This window comes from Pan paniscus, chromosome 9 (genome assembly GCF_029289425.2).
Source record: "Pan paniscus chromosome 9, NHGRI_mPanPan1-v2.0_pri, whole genome shotgun sequence".
Taxonomy (NCBI): Eukaryota; Metazoa; Chordata; class Mammalia; order Primates; family Hominidae; genus Pan; species Pan paniscus.
The window spans coordinates 47,949,797-47,965,847 of NC_073258.2; the positions used below are offsets into that span (position 1 = coordinate 47,949,797).

Genomic DNA, 16,051 nt, shown 5'->3' on the forward strand with positions numbered 1-16,051 from the left:
GGACTATTGCAGATGTCCTCAGGTAGAAAGAAAATATCTCTATGAAAAATCGTGTGGGATGCTTAACTGATGGAACATCAAACATGAAAAGACAGTTCGATGGGTTTGCATCGGTTAAAAAATAATAGTAAAAGCATGACCCAGTCAACCTCTGTGGATAACATTCTTCAAACGTTTAGGATATAGCCACAGGAGAAGACCCATCACTAGTTGAATTTATAAATTGCCACCCTGTACTTTAACTATCTTACTTATGCGTTTTGTTATTGATTTAGATCTGTCCCATTCCACGAAGGATTTAAGGCTAAAGATTTAAGTTGTGAAGATGATAATGGATTGACTCTATGAATGGCCACATTTTTTTATGCCTCCCTTTTCCCTTGTCCTTGAGCAGTGTCCTCCGACACTGACTCTGTGCTTGGCCCTGTGGCTTGCTTTGGCCAATGGTACAGCAGCAAACTTGATGCAAACACAACTTGAAAAAGAAGAGGACAGCCAAGTCATCCCAGCCAAGGCCACCCTGGACCAGCCAGCCTCTTGCCAAGCTGCCAGTGACCACAGAGTCCAATTAACAACAGCCAGTCCTGGCCCAGGTCAGCAGACCCATGAGAAAGAACTTGCTATCATTTAAAGCCATGGGTTTGGGGGTGGCTTGTTGCACAGCAATAACTAACTAATACAGAAACTTACATTCTACAAAAATGCTATTAATCAACAAGCATATTAAGATGCAATCTCGGCCTGGTGCAGTGGCTCACACCTGTAAACCCAGTACTTTGGGAGTCCGAGGCAGGTGGATCACCTGATGTCAGGAGTTCGAGACCAGCCTGGCCAACATGGCAAAACCCGGTCTCTACTAAAAATACAAAAATTAGCTGCACATGGTGGTGGCCGCCTGTAATCCCAGCTACTTGGGAGGCTGGGATAGGAGAATTGCTGGAACCCAAGAGGCGGAGGTTACAGTGAGTCGAGATCACGCCATTGCACTCCAGCCTGGGTGACAAGAGTGAAACTCCATCTAAGGAAAAAAAAAAGATGCGATCTCCACCGCTAGAAACTTTGTATTTACTTGTGGCAAGACAGAAAAAGGAAAAATACCAGCGAGATCTAATTAAACTATGTCAAAATTGTTTATATCCTATTCCCTCTACCAGGCCAAGCTCATATGCCAATTTCCTCATGGAACCTTTCACTCCTCCATCTCTTCGCCAAGTTGAAATGTTAACTTCTGCTTCTCTGGGATACTTCGGACCTTTGTTTAAAGCTCTCCCATCTGCTTTTTGCGCTATGTTTAGGGTTATGGCTGGATGGGAATAGGTCTGTCTCTTGCCACTACTGGTAAAATTGGTTCTTGCTTAGCATGATGTGGGCTCCCCACATCTGGCACAGTGACTTGCGCAGGTATGAGCAATCTTGATCAATGTTTGTTGAATGAATAGGCAAATAACTATTGTAAGAGTTTAGCATGAGGGAAAACTCCAACAGAAGTGTGGTAGTCAAGAAGGGTTGAATTAAGGAAGGAGGAGTTAATGTCCTCGACAGGGGCCTCCCATTAAGAACTCATAGAATTCATGGACAGAAGAATTTAGATGAGGAAAATTTTACATCTTCAGATTCGCTGATCTCTGAAACTTCACATTTTCTTCCATTATAAATGTAGGCTACAAACCACAGAAGTAGATGTAACAGATACTTTGCTATCACACGTAATGTTGCAGATATTGGAGAGAGGAACAAAATATAATTTATGTTCATCACTACTGTACTTTGAAATTATAGTGGCTTTTTGGCCAGGCATGGTGGCTCATGCCTGTAATCCCAGCACTTTGGGAGGCAGAGGCAGGTGGATCACTTGAGCCCAGGAGTTTGAGACCAACCTGGGCGAGACCTCATCTCTACAAAAAATATAAAATTTAGCCAGATATGGTGGCATATGCTTGTGGTCCCAGGTACTCGGGAGGCTGAGGTGAGAGTATCTCTTGAGCCCAAGAGTTCGAGGCTGCAGTTAGGCAAGATTGTGCCACTGGACTCCAGCCTGGGTGACAGAGAGAGACCCTGAAAAAAATAAAAGAGGAAAGAGAGAAAGAAAGAAGGAAAGAAAGAAAGAAAGAAAGGGAGAGAAAGAGAGAGAGAGGGAGGGAGGCAGGAAGGAAGGAAGGAAGGGAAAAAGGAAGGAAGGAAGGAGGGAAGGAAGGAAGGAAAAGAGAAAAGAAATTGTGTTTTTTTTTATGTTAATAAAGGACAGTATTCTTATATCATAAATTTGGTTTTTTGAATACTTTAGTAACTGTTTTCAGTTTCTTTTATAATCCTGTGTATTTTATATCTTTCAAATCATTTTTTGGAAGACAGGCCTAATAGGCTTTATCAGACCATTAAATGGTGCCCATGGCACGAAAGTGGTTAAGATCTCCCTGCCTTGGAGAATAGGTAGATTGTTATTACAGCGATGGGAGAGAAGTATACATCCCAAATAGATGACCAGAACAGCATAAACCAAGATACAGGTGGGGAAGAGTATGAGATGCATGGTGGGATGGAATGTGCCTCCCCTCCCCATCCTTGAGGAGAAAGTCTCCTTGGCAAGATTAAGTAAAAAGACAGCGACTTTATTAGCATAATAATGCATCAAGGAGCAAGAGAATAGTTGATTTGTTTTAGACATGCTCTAAGAATCTGGAGAATTTAAATTCTTAAGGCTCTAACGTCTCCTCTGCAGGGTGGAGCCAAGACTCTGAGGAAAGGGCTGAACTGTGAACCTAGAAGTACCATCTCCCCCTGCACACACCTTTGGTCAAGTTGACCCCAAGAAGAAGGACAAGTCCTCTGCACGGCGATGAGGCCATACACACAGTCTGTGGCCCGGCTTTGGGAGACTGATGGGACAAAGGATGTTTTGCACGATCCTTGGTCTCTGAGCAAATATATACATGGGTTAACACAAAGGCTCTCTTTTTGAAAAATGTGACTGTGAAAGTGTGCCCTCCCACATATTCCAGGCATAACACAGGAGTGACTGCATGTTTGGGGACAGTGCGGAGGCCACTCTGATTAGATCAGAGGATGTGGACTGGTTCATGATATAAAAGCTGAAGGGAGGCCAGGCACAGTGGCTCACGCCTGTAATCCTAGCACTTTGGGAGGCCAAGGTGGGTGGATCACGAGGTCAGGAGATCGAGACCATCCTGGCTAACAAGGTGAAACCCCGTCTCTACTAAAAATACAAAAATTAGCCAGGCGTGGTGGCAGGCGCCTGTAGTCCCAGCTACTGGGGAGGCTGAGTACTGGGGAGGCTGAGGCAGGAGAATGACGTGAACCTGGGAGGCAGAGCTTGCAGTGAGCTGAGATTGCACCACTGCACTTCAGCCTGGGCAACAGAGCGAGACGCTGTCTCAAAAAAAAAAAAAAGTGCTGAAGGGAGGGTGGTAATGAAGGGAAGAGGACTCCAGGGTTTCAAGTGCCATGGATTAAGGGAGGGAGTAAAGGCAGGGGGCCAGGACAGATGGTTGGATCTGTCTTAGAGGTGAGGTACCTTCAAGATGTCTCAGGGAAAATGGCCAGTAGTCCATCAGGACTCAAGAGTAAGACTCCAGGGAGACACTGGCATGAAATGGGAAGAGAGCTAAGAAAATAATCCACATAGAGGTGATCATTAAAGGCGTAAAGAATAAAGCAATAATGTAAAAAAAAAAAAAAAAAAAAAAAAAAGCAAGGACTGAACTTTAGGGAACAAGTAAGTAGGCTTCTTTTGTGTCCCAAAGCCAGAGAACGAGAACATTTCAAAAAGAGGGGTTAAATTCAGCCTGAAGAAGGAAGTTGCACAAAATCTCTGGATGTGGCTACCGGGAAGGCCTTGGTGAATTCTGAGCGAGCCGTTCCCACGGAGGGAGCAGTGGATGGAGGCCAGCTGAGGACTACCGGGTTAGAGGGTGGGTGGAGCAGCCAAGGGAGACAGGAGAGGGTGGGAGCCAATGAAATGGAGAGAGGGAGGCTAGGAGATTTGCAGGCCAACAGCATCACATTAAGTTTCTTTTTAACAAGACGATCCAGTTTTTCATTAGAGAAAGAAGGAAACTGCAAATCAGGGGTATTTAAAGGTCGTGTGAAAATCACGAAAACCTCAAGTTGAATCTGTTCCCACCTAAATAACTTTTGTTTAGAAACCAAGCAAAGCCACTGAAACCATCTCAGCACAAATCCCAAAATGGAATTATTCGGATGTCTCTGAAATGGTGTAGGTGCCATGAGCCACTGTGCTAATATGCAGTGTGTCCACACAGAGGCCAGGGTCCAGTGGTGTCAGAGACAAAGGCCAGAGCTTCCCAGAAAGTTCCATAAGGACAGGAATTCAGGAAGTGGGGTCAAGGGAAGAGCTGCTGTCACTGAATATCCTGCAGCTTAAGAAAAAGATCCTATTTAACCAGCACCTACTATGGGCTAGGCACTTCACCGACATTTTTCTCATCCTGAACAAGACTACAAATTATTTTTTCTGTTACTATCCCCACAGTGGAGATAAGGAAACACAGGTTCAGGGTAACTTGCCTCAAACCCACAGTTCGTAAGTGGCAGAGATAACCTTGGAGCCCAGGTATATCTGCCTCTAATCCCACCGTGTTCCCATCTGGCCTGGAACCTCACCCAAACACACTGGACCCTCAAAAATAAAAAAATGAATAAATAAATAAATAAGTGTCATTATCACCTGTAACAGCCAGTAAAAGACAAGTGCCCCTGATGTTAGTGTAGCATAACTTTCCCAGTTTGACCTCTTCAAAAGTTGGGTTTTGTTGTTTTTTAAATTATCCTGAACTTGACAAACTTTATTTAAAAAAAAAAATTCACTCACTTAGTCTTTGAGTAAATGAAGAATAGGGCCATGTGTCAGTGCTGGGGACACAAGCCCTGTGCTCAAGTTGTCACAGAGAGAGAAGGCTCAGGACAGCAGGGTGGTGGGGGGCATCTTCCTTCATAGAGGAGAGAATATGAGCCAAACCTATTTGTCTAAATTTGTTTTTATTTTCCTCAAAGTATTACCTATAAATCTGAAAAACCAAATAGTGCCCCAAAAGGCTTACAATTGAAAATGGAAGTCTCCTGTTTCCTATCTTTTCACCTTGTTTCCCCGAAGCTGTCTCTTCTAATAAATACATGTATTCTTTAAGCCAGGTGCAGTGGCTCATGCCTGTAATCCCAGCACTTTGGGCAGCCAAGGCGGGTGAGATCACTTGAGGCCAGGAGTTCAAGACCAGCCTGGGCAACATGTTGAAACCCCATCTCTACTAAAAATACAAAAATTAGCCAGGTGCAGTGGCACATGCCTGTAGTCTCAGCTACTGGAGAAGCAAAGGCAGGAGGATTTCTTGAGCCCAGGAGGTGGAGGTGTCAGTGAGCTGAGATCAAGCGACTGCACCCCAGCCTGGTGACAGAGTGAAACCCCGTCTCTAAATAAATAAATAAATATATAAAACGAAATAATACGTGTATTCTTCAATCTCTTGGCTCGTCATCTCAGCCTCGGTGTGTTTAGAGAAATTTTTCTTCCATTCCCTCTTTTCCTCCCCTTATGCTCCCAAAATAATATCTCAATCTTTTAAAATCCACATTCCACATTTTCACTTTTATAAATACACAAATATTATTTTATTCCTGGGCCAAGTAGCACACTATGATCTTATTTCCTTTCCTTTTTGTTCTTCCTGTTAACAATTACCTCATTTTTCATCAACTTAGTTCGGTTTGTTGTTGTTGTTGTTGTTGTTGATGAAAACAATTGATGAAATCTTTCCATGCCTCAATATAATTTTCCACATCACCAAACCTGTCAGATCATTTGTTAGGCCGAGTTTTCTTCCTGAGGACAAACTCCCCCAGCCACTAGAGCCTTCTGACTTCTGCTGATCTAGGCAGCTTGCTCTCTGGTCCAAGGCATAGCTGTCTCCTTGTGTCCCTGGAGCCATGACCCAAGGAATTCCCTTCTCTCTTCCCTCCTGTGTTGCAGCCCTTGTTTCTGGATCTAACTTCTTTCTTGGAGCCCTGATTTAACTTAAACACATCCTTCAGCAGTTCCCTAAGAAAGGTACATAGGAGGCAAGTTATTTGAAGACACAGTATGTCTAGAAAGCTCTTTATTTCTCCCATCATGTTTAACTGACAGTCTGGGTTGGTGTGGAATACTAGTTAGAAAAACATTTTCAGTCAGATCTGTTTTTTGCTTATTTTGAGACAAAGTCTCACTCTGTCTCCCAGGCTGGAGTGCAGTGGTGTGATCTTGGCCTCCCGGGTTCAAGAAATTCTCCTGCCTTAGCCTCCGAAGCAGCTGGGACTACAGGCCTGTGCCACCACAGCCAGCTAATTGTTGTATTTTTAGTAGAGATGGGGTTTCACTATGTCGGTCAGGCTGGTCCCCAATGCCTGACCTCAAGTGATCCACCCGCCTCAGCCTCCCGAAGTGCTGGGATTACAGGCATAAGCCACCGCTCATGAGCCAGTCTTAGTCAGAATTTTGAAAGGCATTGCTTCCTTGTCTTCAAACTTCCAGTGTTACTGTTGAGCAGCTTGATGCCATCACTCCAGAGGCTTCCTGTGCAGGGCCGGGACTAGGATGAAGTGAGTGAAGCACCCATCTGAGATGCAAACATGCAAGGGAGTGCCAAAAAATTCACCCATTGAAATGTCAATTTCAAATAAAGACAAGATCCAAACCTACGCTTATTCAGCTTGACCTCACTCACCTCGCCCAAATCCCAGTCCTGTCGGACCATGTCTCTACTTAAAATTTTGCTGTTTGTTTACCATGGGTTGCTTTCATTTTCTTTTCTTTTTTTTTTTTTTTTTTTTTTTTCTGAGACAGAGTCTTGCTCTGTCACCCAGGCTGGAATGCAGTGGTGCAATCTTGGCTCACTGCAACCTCCAACTCCCAGGTTCAAGCAGTTCTCCTGCCTCAGCCTCCTAAGTAGCTGGGATTACAGGTGTGCACCACCATGCCCGGCTAATTTTTGTATTTTTAGTAGAGATAGGGTTTCTCCATGTTGGCTGGGTTGGTCTTGAACTCCTGACCTCAAGTGATCTGCTTGCCTTAGCCTCCCAAGGTGCTGGGATTACAGGCGTGAGCCACTGCGCCCAGCCTCTTTTTTAAATAGTGCATTAATTTTTTTATCTTGTCACTGAGTTTTTTGGTGCCCCCTTAAATTCCACCCACAAGGCAAGTGCCTCACTTGTCTCGTCTAAGTCCCAGCCAGCTGTCTCCAGAAACCTCACAGAGCTGCCTTGATCTCTGCATCTGGAAGGTTGTAATGATGAGCCTGGATGTGGATATTTTTTTCACTGACTGAGTTGGATACTCAGTGGATCTTACCATCTAGGACACATGTCCTTTAATTCTGGGAAATTTTCTTGTATTATTTCCTTGACAATTTCATTCCTTCCTCTCTCCATTTCTGGGACCCCTATTAGCTGAATGTTGGACCTCCTAGATTGATTCCTTAATTATATATAAATTTTTTCAGAGACAGGTCTTGCTCTGTCACCCAGACTGCAGTACAGTCGTACAATCAGGGCTCAACAGCAGTCTCAAACTCCTGGGCTCGGCCGGGCATGGTGGCTCACACCTGTAATCCCAGCACAACAGAAAAAAAAACCTCCTGGGCTCAAGTGATCCTCCTATCTCAGCCTCCCCTAGTGGCTGGGACTACAGGTGCACCATATGCAACTAATTTGTTTATTTTCTGTAGAAATGTGGTTCTACTGTGTTGCCCAGGCTTGTCCCAAACTCCTGGCCTCAAGCAATCCTCCCACCTCAGCCTCCTGAAGCACTGGGATTATAAGCATGAGTCACCACACCCAGCATGATCCCTAATTGCTTACACTTTCTCTCCTGCCTCTTCTCTGCTTCATGTCTTTGTCTCTCTTTGTTATATGTACAGAGGAAGTTCCTCAACTTTATCTTCCAACTCTTGATACTTTTTAAAATTTTTACCATCAGGATTTTTACTTTTAAGGATTCTTTCTTTTTCTCTATTTCTTTATTTCACTCTGTTACTTTTTAATGGGTGCAATATGTTCTTGTATCTCTCTAAGGATATCAGTTATGGTTTCTTCAACCTTATATTCTGCTCCCTGCATAGTCTCCATTTCCTCTTGGTTCTTATCTTCCTCGGAATACTGAGAGAAAGTGTCCCTCAAGTGTCCGTGATCTTTGGGTGTGTGTTGGTATTTAATGGTTCCCCACTGCAGGGCCGGTTGGAGGTATGAAGTGCCTGAGTGTGGCACGTTAATTGGACACTCAGTTGCTCCCACCAGCTTATCTGCTACAGACCCCTGAGCATAAGCATCTGTCAGTCATTTCTTTGGGCTTGTTTAATTCCTCCAGAGAAAACACACTTCAGTCTTTGCATGGGGTTAGTGCAGGGTGCAGGCATAAGCCTGATTCTGGTACCCTGGAGGTGGGTGGGGAAGGAGGCTGGGAGCCTTTATTAGGACACCTCACCCCTTCTCTTCACACTTGGCATCTCTGAGACCAGGACCTCTGGTCTCTCGTGGGAGTAAGGAGGACAGTCACCTGGCTGCATAGGATGGAGTGGGACTTGGAAGTCTACTGCTCCTTACACAGACTTTCAAACTACCCCCTACCCCTATTCTCAGGTCCTGCCCCACTTCCTGTGATACCTGGTGCCTCTGATCCTGGACCCTTTCTGGGTCTCTGTAGAGAAAATCAGCTCATTTCTATAGTGCCTTCCCCACTCGTAAGTACAGAGGTTTGATGTTTCTCCTCTCTGCTGAGCACTTTATCCTCCTCCAGCAGCTTCCCCCTCCATGTATTGAGATTCAAGAGCAGAGAGGTCTCCATGTTCCACCAAAGACGGAGTTCAGGCTTCTATTCCTGTTCTCCTGTGGTTTCTGTACAGTTTTCAGGAGGGGAAAGGAGTGGAAACCTTTCTTCTACTGTCTTAGAAAGTCTTGGGCAAAATCTGAAATGGGGGATAGGAGTTGACCAGGCAGATAAGGCAGCGAAGGGTATTCCTGCCAGAGGCAGCTATCTTCACAGGCAAAGAGGAATAAAGAGAGCCTCCTGGAGTTCTGCATGGCTGCAAGTAGGGAGAAGCTAGAGCCTAGGCTAAGGAAGTGGATCCGGAAGGGCCTTCAGTGGGCCAAGAAGTGTGTCCTTGATCCTGGAGCAAACGAGGAGTGGGAGGAGAGGAGCCCCTTGGCCACATCTGCCCTGGGGCAGCAGCATGGCAGAGGTGCCAGGGGAGCAGAGCGTGGGGGGCCTGCAGGGGAACAGACACGCTGGGAGGAGAGAGTCCCCTAGGGGATGTGAATGTGGGAACAGGAGGAGGAGTACTCTGAAAGCTGTCTCAGAGCTGGAACCAGCAGGACTTGTGACTAACAGGAATGGGGCATGAGGGCAGAGGGAGAAGTCTAGTTTGAATCAAGTTTCTGGTTTGGGCAACAGAGTAGGTGGCAAGGCTGTTGACAGAGATGAAGAAACACCGCAGGAGAAGGCAGTGTGGGGAAAACTCTATTTGCATCTGTATTACATTCCTCCAAATTCCATCTCTGAGAAGTCCACGCTGGCATTATATAGTCGCAGTCAATATCCACATAACATTGTGGTCCTGCGTTTTTCCCTTAGCAGTACGTTTCCAGGTGTCACCAGTATCCTCAACGTCTTCCTTTGATTTGGCTACAGAATATTCCATTGTGTTAATAAACACGCCGGTTTCACCTTCTTATCCCCATATTCTGGGCATTCTGAAGAGGACTGTGATGGATACCAAGTTGTTCTCAGTAGGGCCTGTGAGTGGCTCCATAGCCCAGGTCTCCTGCCTCCTCCAAGGCTGAGGACTCCCTGAGGGCAGCTCAGGGGTGCCATTGCATCTGCTCTGCCATCTACAACAGGAAATGTTGAGGAAGAATGCTTGAGACCTCACAGTCCCTGTACCTCACTGATCCCCAAAACCACCCCTGAACCTCAGAGGAACTTGCTTCCCCCTCTGGTCCCCAGGCAACACTGATTCTCCCAAGCTAGGTTGGAGCAGGGAACCTCACTCTTCCTCCACCTGAGCCCTCTCCCCTTCCCAGTGGCCATGCTGTTTTCTGCCGCCACCCTCCCCAGTAATGGCCTCGCTTACATCTCCTCTCAAGAGGGTCCCAAGGTACATGGGTCAAGTGAAATCAGGGTTGCCCCAGACCTAAGAACAGTGGTGCCCCCAGAGGGAAGCTGGAGCCCTGTGGCAGAGCTGGAGGAAGAGGAGAGGACCAATCAGTTGTTATGGCAACCAGGGCTCCCAAGATGGAGGGAAGGGAAAAGGCGGCCCTGCTCAAGAGTTGCCATGGCAACCCAGAGCCTCCAGGCCAGCTTTGAAAACAAAAACAACACACACCCCACTTAACAAAGAAAGTACCCAGGACTCCTCGGTATGCTCCGCAATCCAGAGCGCCAAACGGAACAGGTCAAGGTCTGGTCTCACAGTTGACTTTGTAGACTTTTTTTAGGGGCAGAAGGGCTGCTTTTTTTCTGAGAAAATAGAGAGCCAGGGCTTGATAACCCGTAGGGTCACTCAGCAAGCATTTACTGAGCCTACTACATGCCAGGGCCACAGCGACAAATTAAGATCCAGACCCACTTTCAAGGGAGGAGAACAGATATTTCCACATCAGTACGAGACTTGCTGGAAGTCTTCCCTGACGACGGTTTGGCAGTGTTCATTAAAAATTTTAAGTGGATGTTCTCTGTGACCCAGCAATCCCATTTCTAAGACGCTGCCTGCAGAAATATTTGAATCTGAAGGTGATCTTTGCAGCATTATTTACAGCAGTAGATAATGGAAAACAACCTAAATGTCCCGTAATGGAGGCCAGTTACATCAATTTTGGTACATGCATACACGTTGAAAATGCAAAGGCGTACGGGCGGAAGAACACATAAGGAACCATTAGCAGCCATTACCCAGGAGTCGCAGGACTGACCAATAGGGTTAGAGAAGGGGGGCGTTTCACTTTACTTCTCAACCATTTGGAGATGTTACAAGAGTGCGCTTCCCCCCCACCCCCCAAGAGAGACGGGCTCTTGCTTTGTCACCCAAACTGGAGTGCAGTGGCACATCACGGCTCACTGCAGCCTTGACCTTCCAGGCTCAAGTAATCCTCCCCTCAGCCTCCTGAGTTCAGCCTCCTGAGTAGCTGGGACTACAGGTGTGTGCCACCTGCCCAGTTAATTTTTTGTATTTGTTTAGTTTTTTTGTTTTTTGGGGTTTTTTCTTTTTTTGAAATGGAGTATTACTCTGTCATCCAAGCTGGGGTGCAGTGGCACTATCTCGGCTCACTGCAACTCCCGCCTTTCGGGTTCAAGCAATTCTTGTGCCTCAGCCTCCTGAGTAGCTGGGATTACAGGTACCCGCCACCACGCCTGGCTAATTTTTGTATTTTTTAGTAGAGACAGGGTATCGCCATGTTGGCCAGGCTGGTCTTGAACTCCCAACCTCAGGTGATCCACCCGCCTCGGCCTCCCAAAGTGTTTTTGTATTTTTTGTAGAGACGGATTATCGCTATGTTGCCAGGGCTAGTCTTGAACTCCTAGCTTCAAGCGATCCTCCACCTTGGCCTCCCGAAGTGCCGAGATTACAGGAATGAGCTACCGCGCCTGGTTTACTTTTATAACTTAAGGAAAATGCTAAATGTTTGGGATGATTGGTCATATAATGGGATTTATAGTGATGAAAATCAAGTACGTTAACTGGTTATGATACAATGCAAAAAAATAATAAAACAGCACAGGCCGGGCGCGGTGGCTCATACCTGTAATCCCGGCACTTTGGAAGGTCAAGGCGGGTGAATCACTTGAGGTCAGGAGTTCGAGACCAGCCTGGCCAACATGGTGAAAACCCGTCTCTACTAAAAATACAAAAATTAGCTGGGCATGGTGGCCAGTGCCTGTAATCCCAGCTACTCGGGAGGCTGAGGCAGGAGAATCTCTCACACTCAGGAGATGGAGGTTGCAGTGAGCCTTGATTGTGCCACTGTACTCCAGCCTAGATGACAGAGCAAGACTGTGTCTCAAAAAAAAAAAAAAAAAAAAGCACAAAGGCACTTACAATAGGAGCATCAAGGAAGAAGAGGAGAAGCAAGATGGGTGGGAAGAACTTAGGTCTTGCAGGTTGCAGAAAATGTCATCATCAGGAGAAGGAGGAAAGGCATTTTAGCTGAAGAAATGGCAAAAGCAAAGGCTAGGAAGAGTAAAACTTCCAGCACTCTAGAAAATCCCAAGTGGTCTCTGTGGCAGAGGTGAAGAGATGTGACACAGACCTTACCCAGGAGCAGCAGGAAGCCATCCCAAGTTTGAAAGTAGGGAAAGGACATGAGGAGAGCAGAACCTACAAAGATTTCTCCAGGCAGACGTGAAGGAGAAGTACTAGAGTCCGGGAGACACCTTAGGAAGCTACTGTAATCACACAGGGGTGACACGAGGAGGACCCCACAGGAGGGTGGACGGAGGGGAGAGGGAATTACAAGAAGTATTTCATATGTAAATGGCAGGAGTTTATGATGTTTCTCAATCCATAGACTTACTTTCTAGAGCTAGATGAGGTTCCTCAGCTTACAGATGGGGAAACCGAGGCACAGCTAGGGGAAGTGAGGGTTTCCAGGACAATGGGTTTATGACTTGAAGTTTTCTCTGGGCTTCCTAGGAGAGCAGGCTCAATCCTTCCAAGATCTGACCTTTTTTAACTCTTAATTCAGACAATTCCCAACTGAGGGGGATAGGCAAAGGTGAGGCTGTGGCCCAAGAAACCCCTGCAGGAAGAAAAGAGGGAGGAAGAGGACGACCCCCTTTGGTATCTGGATGCTGAGAGTCCCACTCTGAGATCCCAGCCTCCTTAAAGAAAGCACTCTTGGTCCCAGACTCGAGCATGGCTGGCCTGCAGGGAGCGTGGGGCCGTGCTCAGGCCCTGGGAGGGGTGTCTGGTGGTGGGCACGGTGCCACCACGAGCTGGTCCAGGAAGTGCCTCTGTCACGTGCGTGCCTCCCCAGTGTCCTGTCCCACACCTGGCACCACGGCAGCACTGGGACAAGCACAGCGCTGGACTCAGGAGTCAAGAGCCCTGGAATCTACTGCCTTTCTGTCCTGCCACTCAGCAAGCTGGCCTTGAGCTTGCCACTAGCACTCCCATGCGATAAGGCCCATGAAGGCATGAACTCACACTGAGGAATGCTATGCTAAACACGGCCCTCTTCCTGGAGAGGAAAATGGAAAAGCTCCAGGGGGGGAGTATTATCACAAAACTGTCAGCGTGTCTACATTTATCAGATTAGTTAAAAGAAGAGACAGGGCTGATCGTAATCATTCCCGAAATATGTGCAACTATTCAGCTTGCAACTACTCCCACACACAGGCCTCTCATTTGACTTTCAAAAATTAAAACAAAAACACTCAGGACAGGTGCTGCTATTCCATTTTACAGGAAGCAGGTTCTGAGAGATTCAGACTCAATCCATATGTATTAAGTGTCCATCTCACGCCAGCGCCTGGACAGAGGTACCAGCAGCTGCTAGAATACAGTTAGATCCGTTCTCACTGTTCCAAAAAGATACTCCATGAGAACAGGGTTACATGTCAAACAAGCTTACGAAATACTCCAGACTCTATCCCTCCCCCTTCTGATGAATTGCTGTGCCTATTAAATTACTCAAGGCCCTGCCTGGGAAGTCCTGCTTAGCTCTGTTCAACATCTCTCGCAAGTACATGGCCATGGAACCACCTTTTACACACAACTTCTTAACAGCCTGCAGAACTTGGGTTTTGTGGAACACATTTTTGCAAATGCTGACCTGAGCAGTAGAAACAGAGCACTGAAGATGGGATTTCAGACAATCAGATGAAGAATACATCCTGGGGCAGCATCTTGCCTCCGTCTATCAACTCACAGCAGAAGCATCTGCCTTTTCCTGGGCTTCGGAATACAGCGAGCTGATGGGGCCAAGTTCTGTGGGACTGTTAGTTGTGGTCTCAGCTGGCAAGTCAAGGACCAAGCCTCGGCTGCATCAGAGCTTGTCTGTGGCTCTGGGACCCGTCGTTTTCAGGTGGGCGCAGGGTCAGGCATCTGGAACAGCCAAGACACAGATGTTCCAGCCACTCTTGGATCCCCGCCTGGGCTCCTGCCTTCCCTAATTCCAATATTTGGCTGCCGCTCTCGCCTAATTCATATTCCAATGTCAACACTGCATAATCTCCCCCAAACACTGACAGCCTTGGAGTGGGAAAGGGGAAGGGACAGCTGATGAGCAGGGGCGGGAGAGACCCAGGCAGAGGCAGAGGCGGAGGGAGCGTGGGGGGAGGAGGTGGGCAGAAGACAGGAAGTCCCCCAAAGCCCTTAGCAGGCAGCACTCCCCCAGACTCTCAGCTGAGAGAAGAGGACCTCCAAGGAGTCCCAGAGGCACCCAGCCGCCACCCCGGGCAGTCAGTGCCACAAGACAGAGAAAGGAAACAGAGCCCCCGCAGTGGTCAGGCTGGGCTGCCTGGGAGGGGAGGTCTTGTATGCTGTGCAGGAAAGAGAGCAAGACCGCCAGTCAGGACCCTTGGTCAAGCTCCAGCTCTGCCCCTAACTAGCTGTGTGACCTTAGGCAAGTCCCTCAACCTCTCTGGGCTTTATTTCATGTATTAAATGAATAGTTACCCATCTCTGAGACCCACCAGCTCTAACATCTGGGAGGAGGCTGTAGAGCATCGGGAGAAACAGCCCAAGTCTGAGTGTGAAGCTGGCTCTGTCCTGGCTCTTCTACCTCATGGGAGTCCAGCATCCTCATCTGTAAACTGGGAGTAATAATAGTGGCTACACAGCCAGAGCTTATTGGGATTAAATGAAACAGAGCATGTAAAGCACAGATTTCCCAGCTGGGCTGTGAAGGGTAGGAGCGGCTGGAACCAGTCTGAAGACCCCAGACTCACACTCACCGAGCACTTTCTCTCCCCGGCCCTGGCCATGCCTCGCTCCCCGCATCTTCACAGGAGCTCTATGAGGGGGAGACTGTTACTAACCTGTATTACAGAAGAAGAAACTGAGGCTTGGTAACTGGCTTACGGTCACCCAGCTGGAGGATGACCAAGGTCTGTCTGATGGCAGGGCCAGGGCTGGTTCAGGATCCCACGCTGTCTTTCCAAGCTTCCGGACTGGCTAAGGAGTGGGCCTGGCTGGGAGAGGGAGCCGGTCCAGGGATGCAGAGCTGCTGAGTGCCCCTTGCTGCTGGCGACCGCCTGCACCTTCACACAGTCTCCGCGCTCCATAGGCTCCTGTGTCCATCCTGACTGGCCTCCGCCCCCATGCGCACCCCAGATCCCAGCCCCACTCCACCTACCCCCACCATGTCTGCCCTCACCACTCTTTCCTCCCACCCTCCCCCACACCCATTCCGAGGCAACTGTTCTCCCTGGTTCTCACTGCAAACTCTCAGGAATTCGGTGACCTCCAACCAAATTTTCCCTCAGGGCCACATCCAGGCCGAAGTCCCAAGGAGGGCTGCTGATAAATATGCGTGAGATTTGCATGTGATTTGCATACAGTTCTAAGGCCCTGGAAGGCAGCTTTTAAGAGAAGCATTATCCAGGCTACTTTACCCTCCTTCTTATCTATTTCTTCACATTCCTTTGAGCCCAGCCCCCACACACACCCACCTCCTCTTGTCCCCACCCTACTCCACCCCTCCCTGCACTGGTCCCCCTTTCCTATTTCTCAATGTGTAACTAAGTAGGAAGAGCAAAAGTTTTAACAACAACAATTGCTGTTTATTGAGCAACTATCTGCCAGGCATGGCCCCTCACAACAGCCACCAAAGGAACTACTATTTGAGGGTGTCTGAGTGGACCCAGTACCCGTCTTCCCAGCCCCTGTTCAGAACCAAGTGAAATGAATTTCAGACTTGACTATTGGTGAAGGTGATTTCGGAGAATACATCTTAGGTCTGCGGTTTCCTAATACTGAACCCCAGAATAAGACAAAACGACTCACTCCCAGACTGCTGGACTTCGCCCCCAGAATCCAGCCTCCCCTCACAG

The 16,051-nt window shown here is 47.7% G+C and overlaps 1 long non-coding RNA gene across 2 annotated transcripts in view; it reads right to left on the reverse strand.

The window, feature by feature from the left end:
* Window positions 1-15,345, reverse strand: part of LOC117974908 (uncharacterized) — a 29,709-nt gene extending 14,364 nt beyond the window's left edge. The window contains exons 1-3 of one of the 2 annotated variants that reach the window (XR_004665080.3): window positions 15,038-15,345; window positions 13,831-14,102; window positions 6,806-9,891 (exon numbers count right to left, since the gene is read on the reverse strand). This is a non-coding gene — a long non-coding RNA (uncharacterized LOC117974908). Of the gene's footprint in view, window positions 1-6,805; window positions 9,892-13,830; window positions 14,103-15,037 lie in introns of those variants that run through there. The other variant, XR_004665081.3, reaches the window with a different exon arrangement.
* Between the last annotated feature and the right edge of the window lie 706 nt (window positions 15,346-16,051).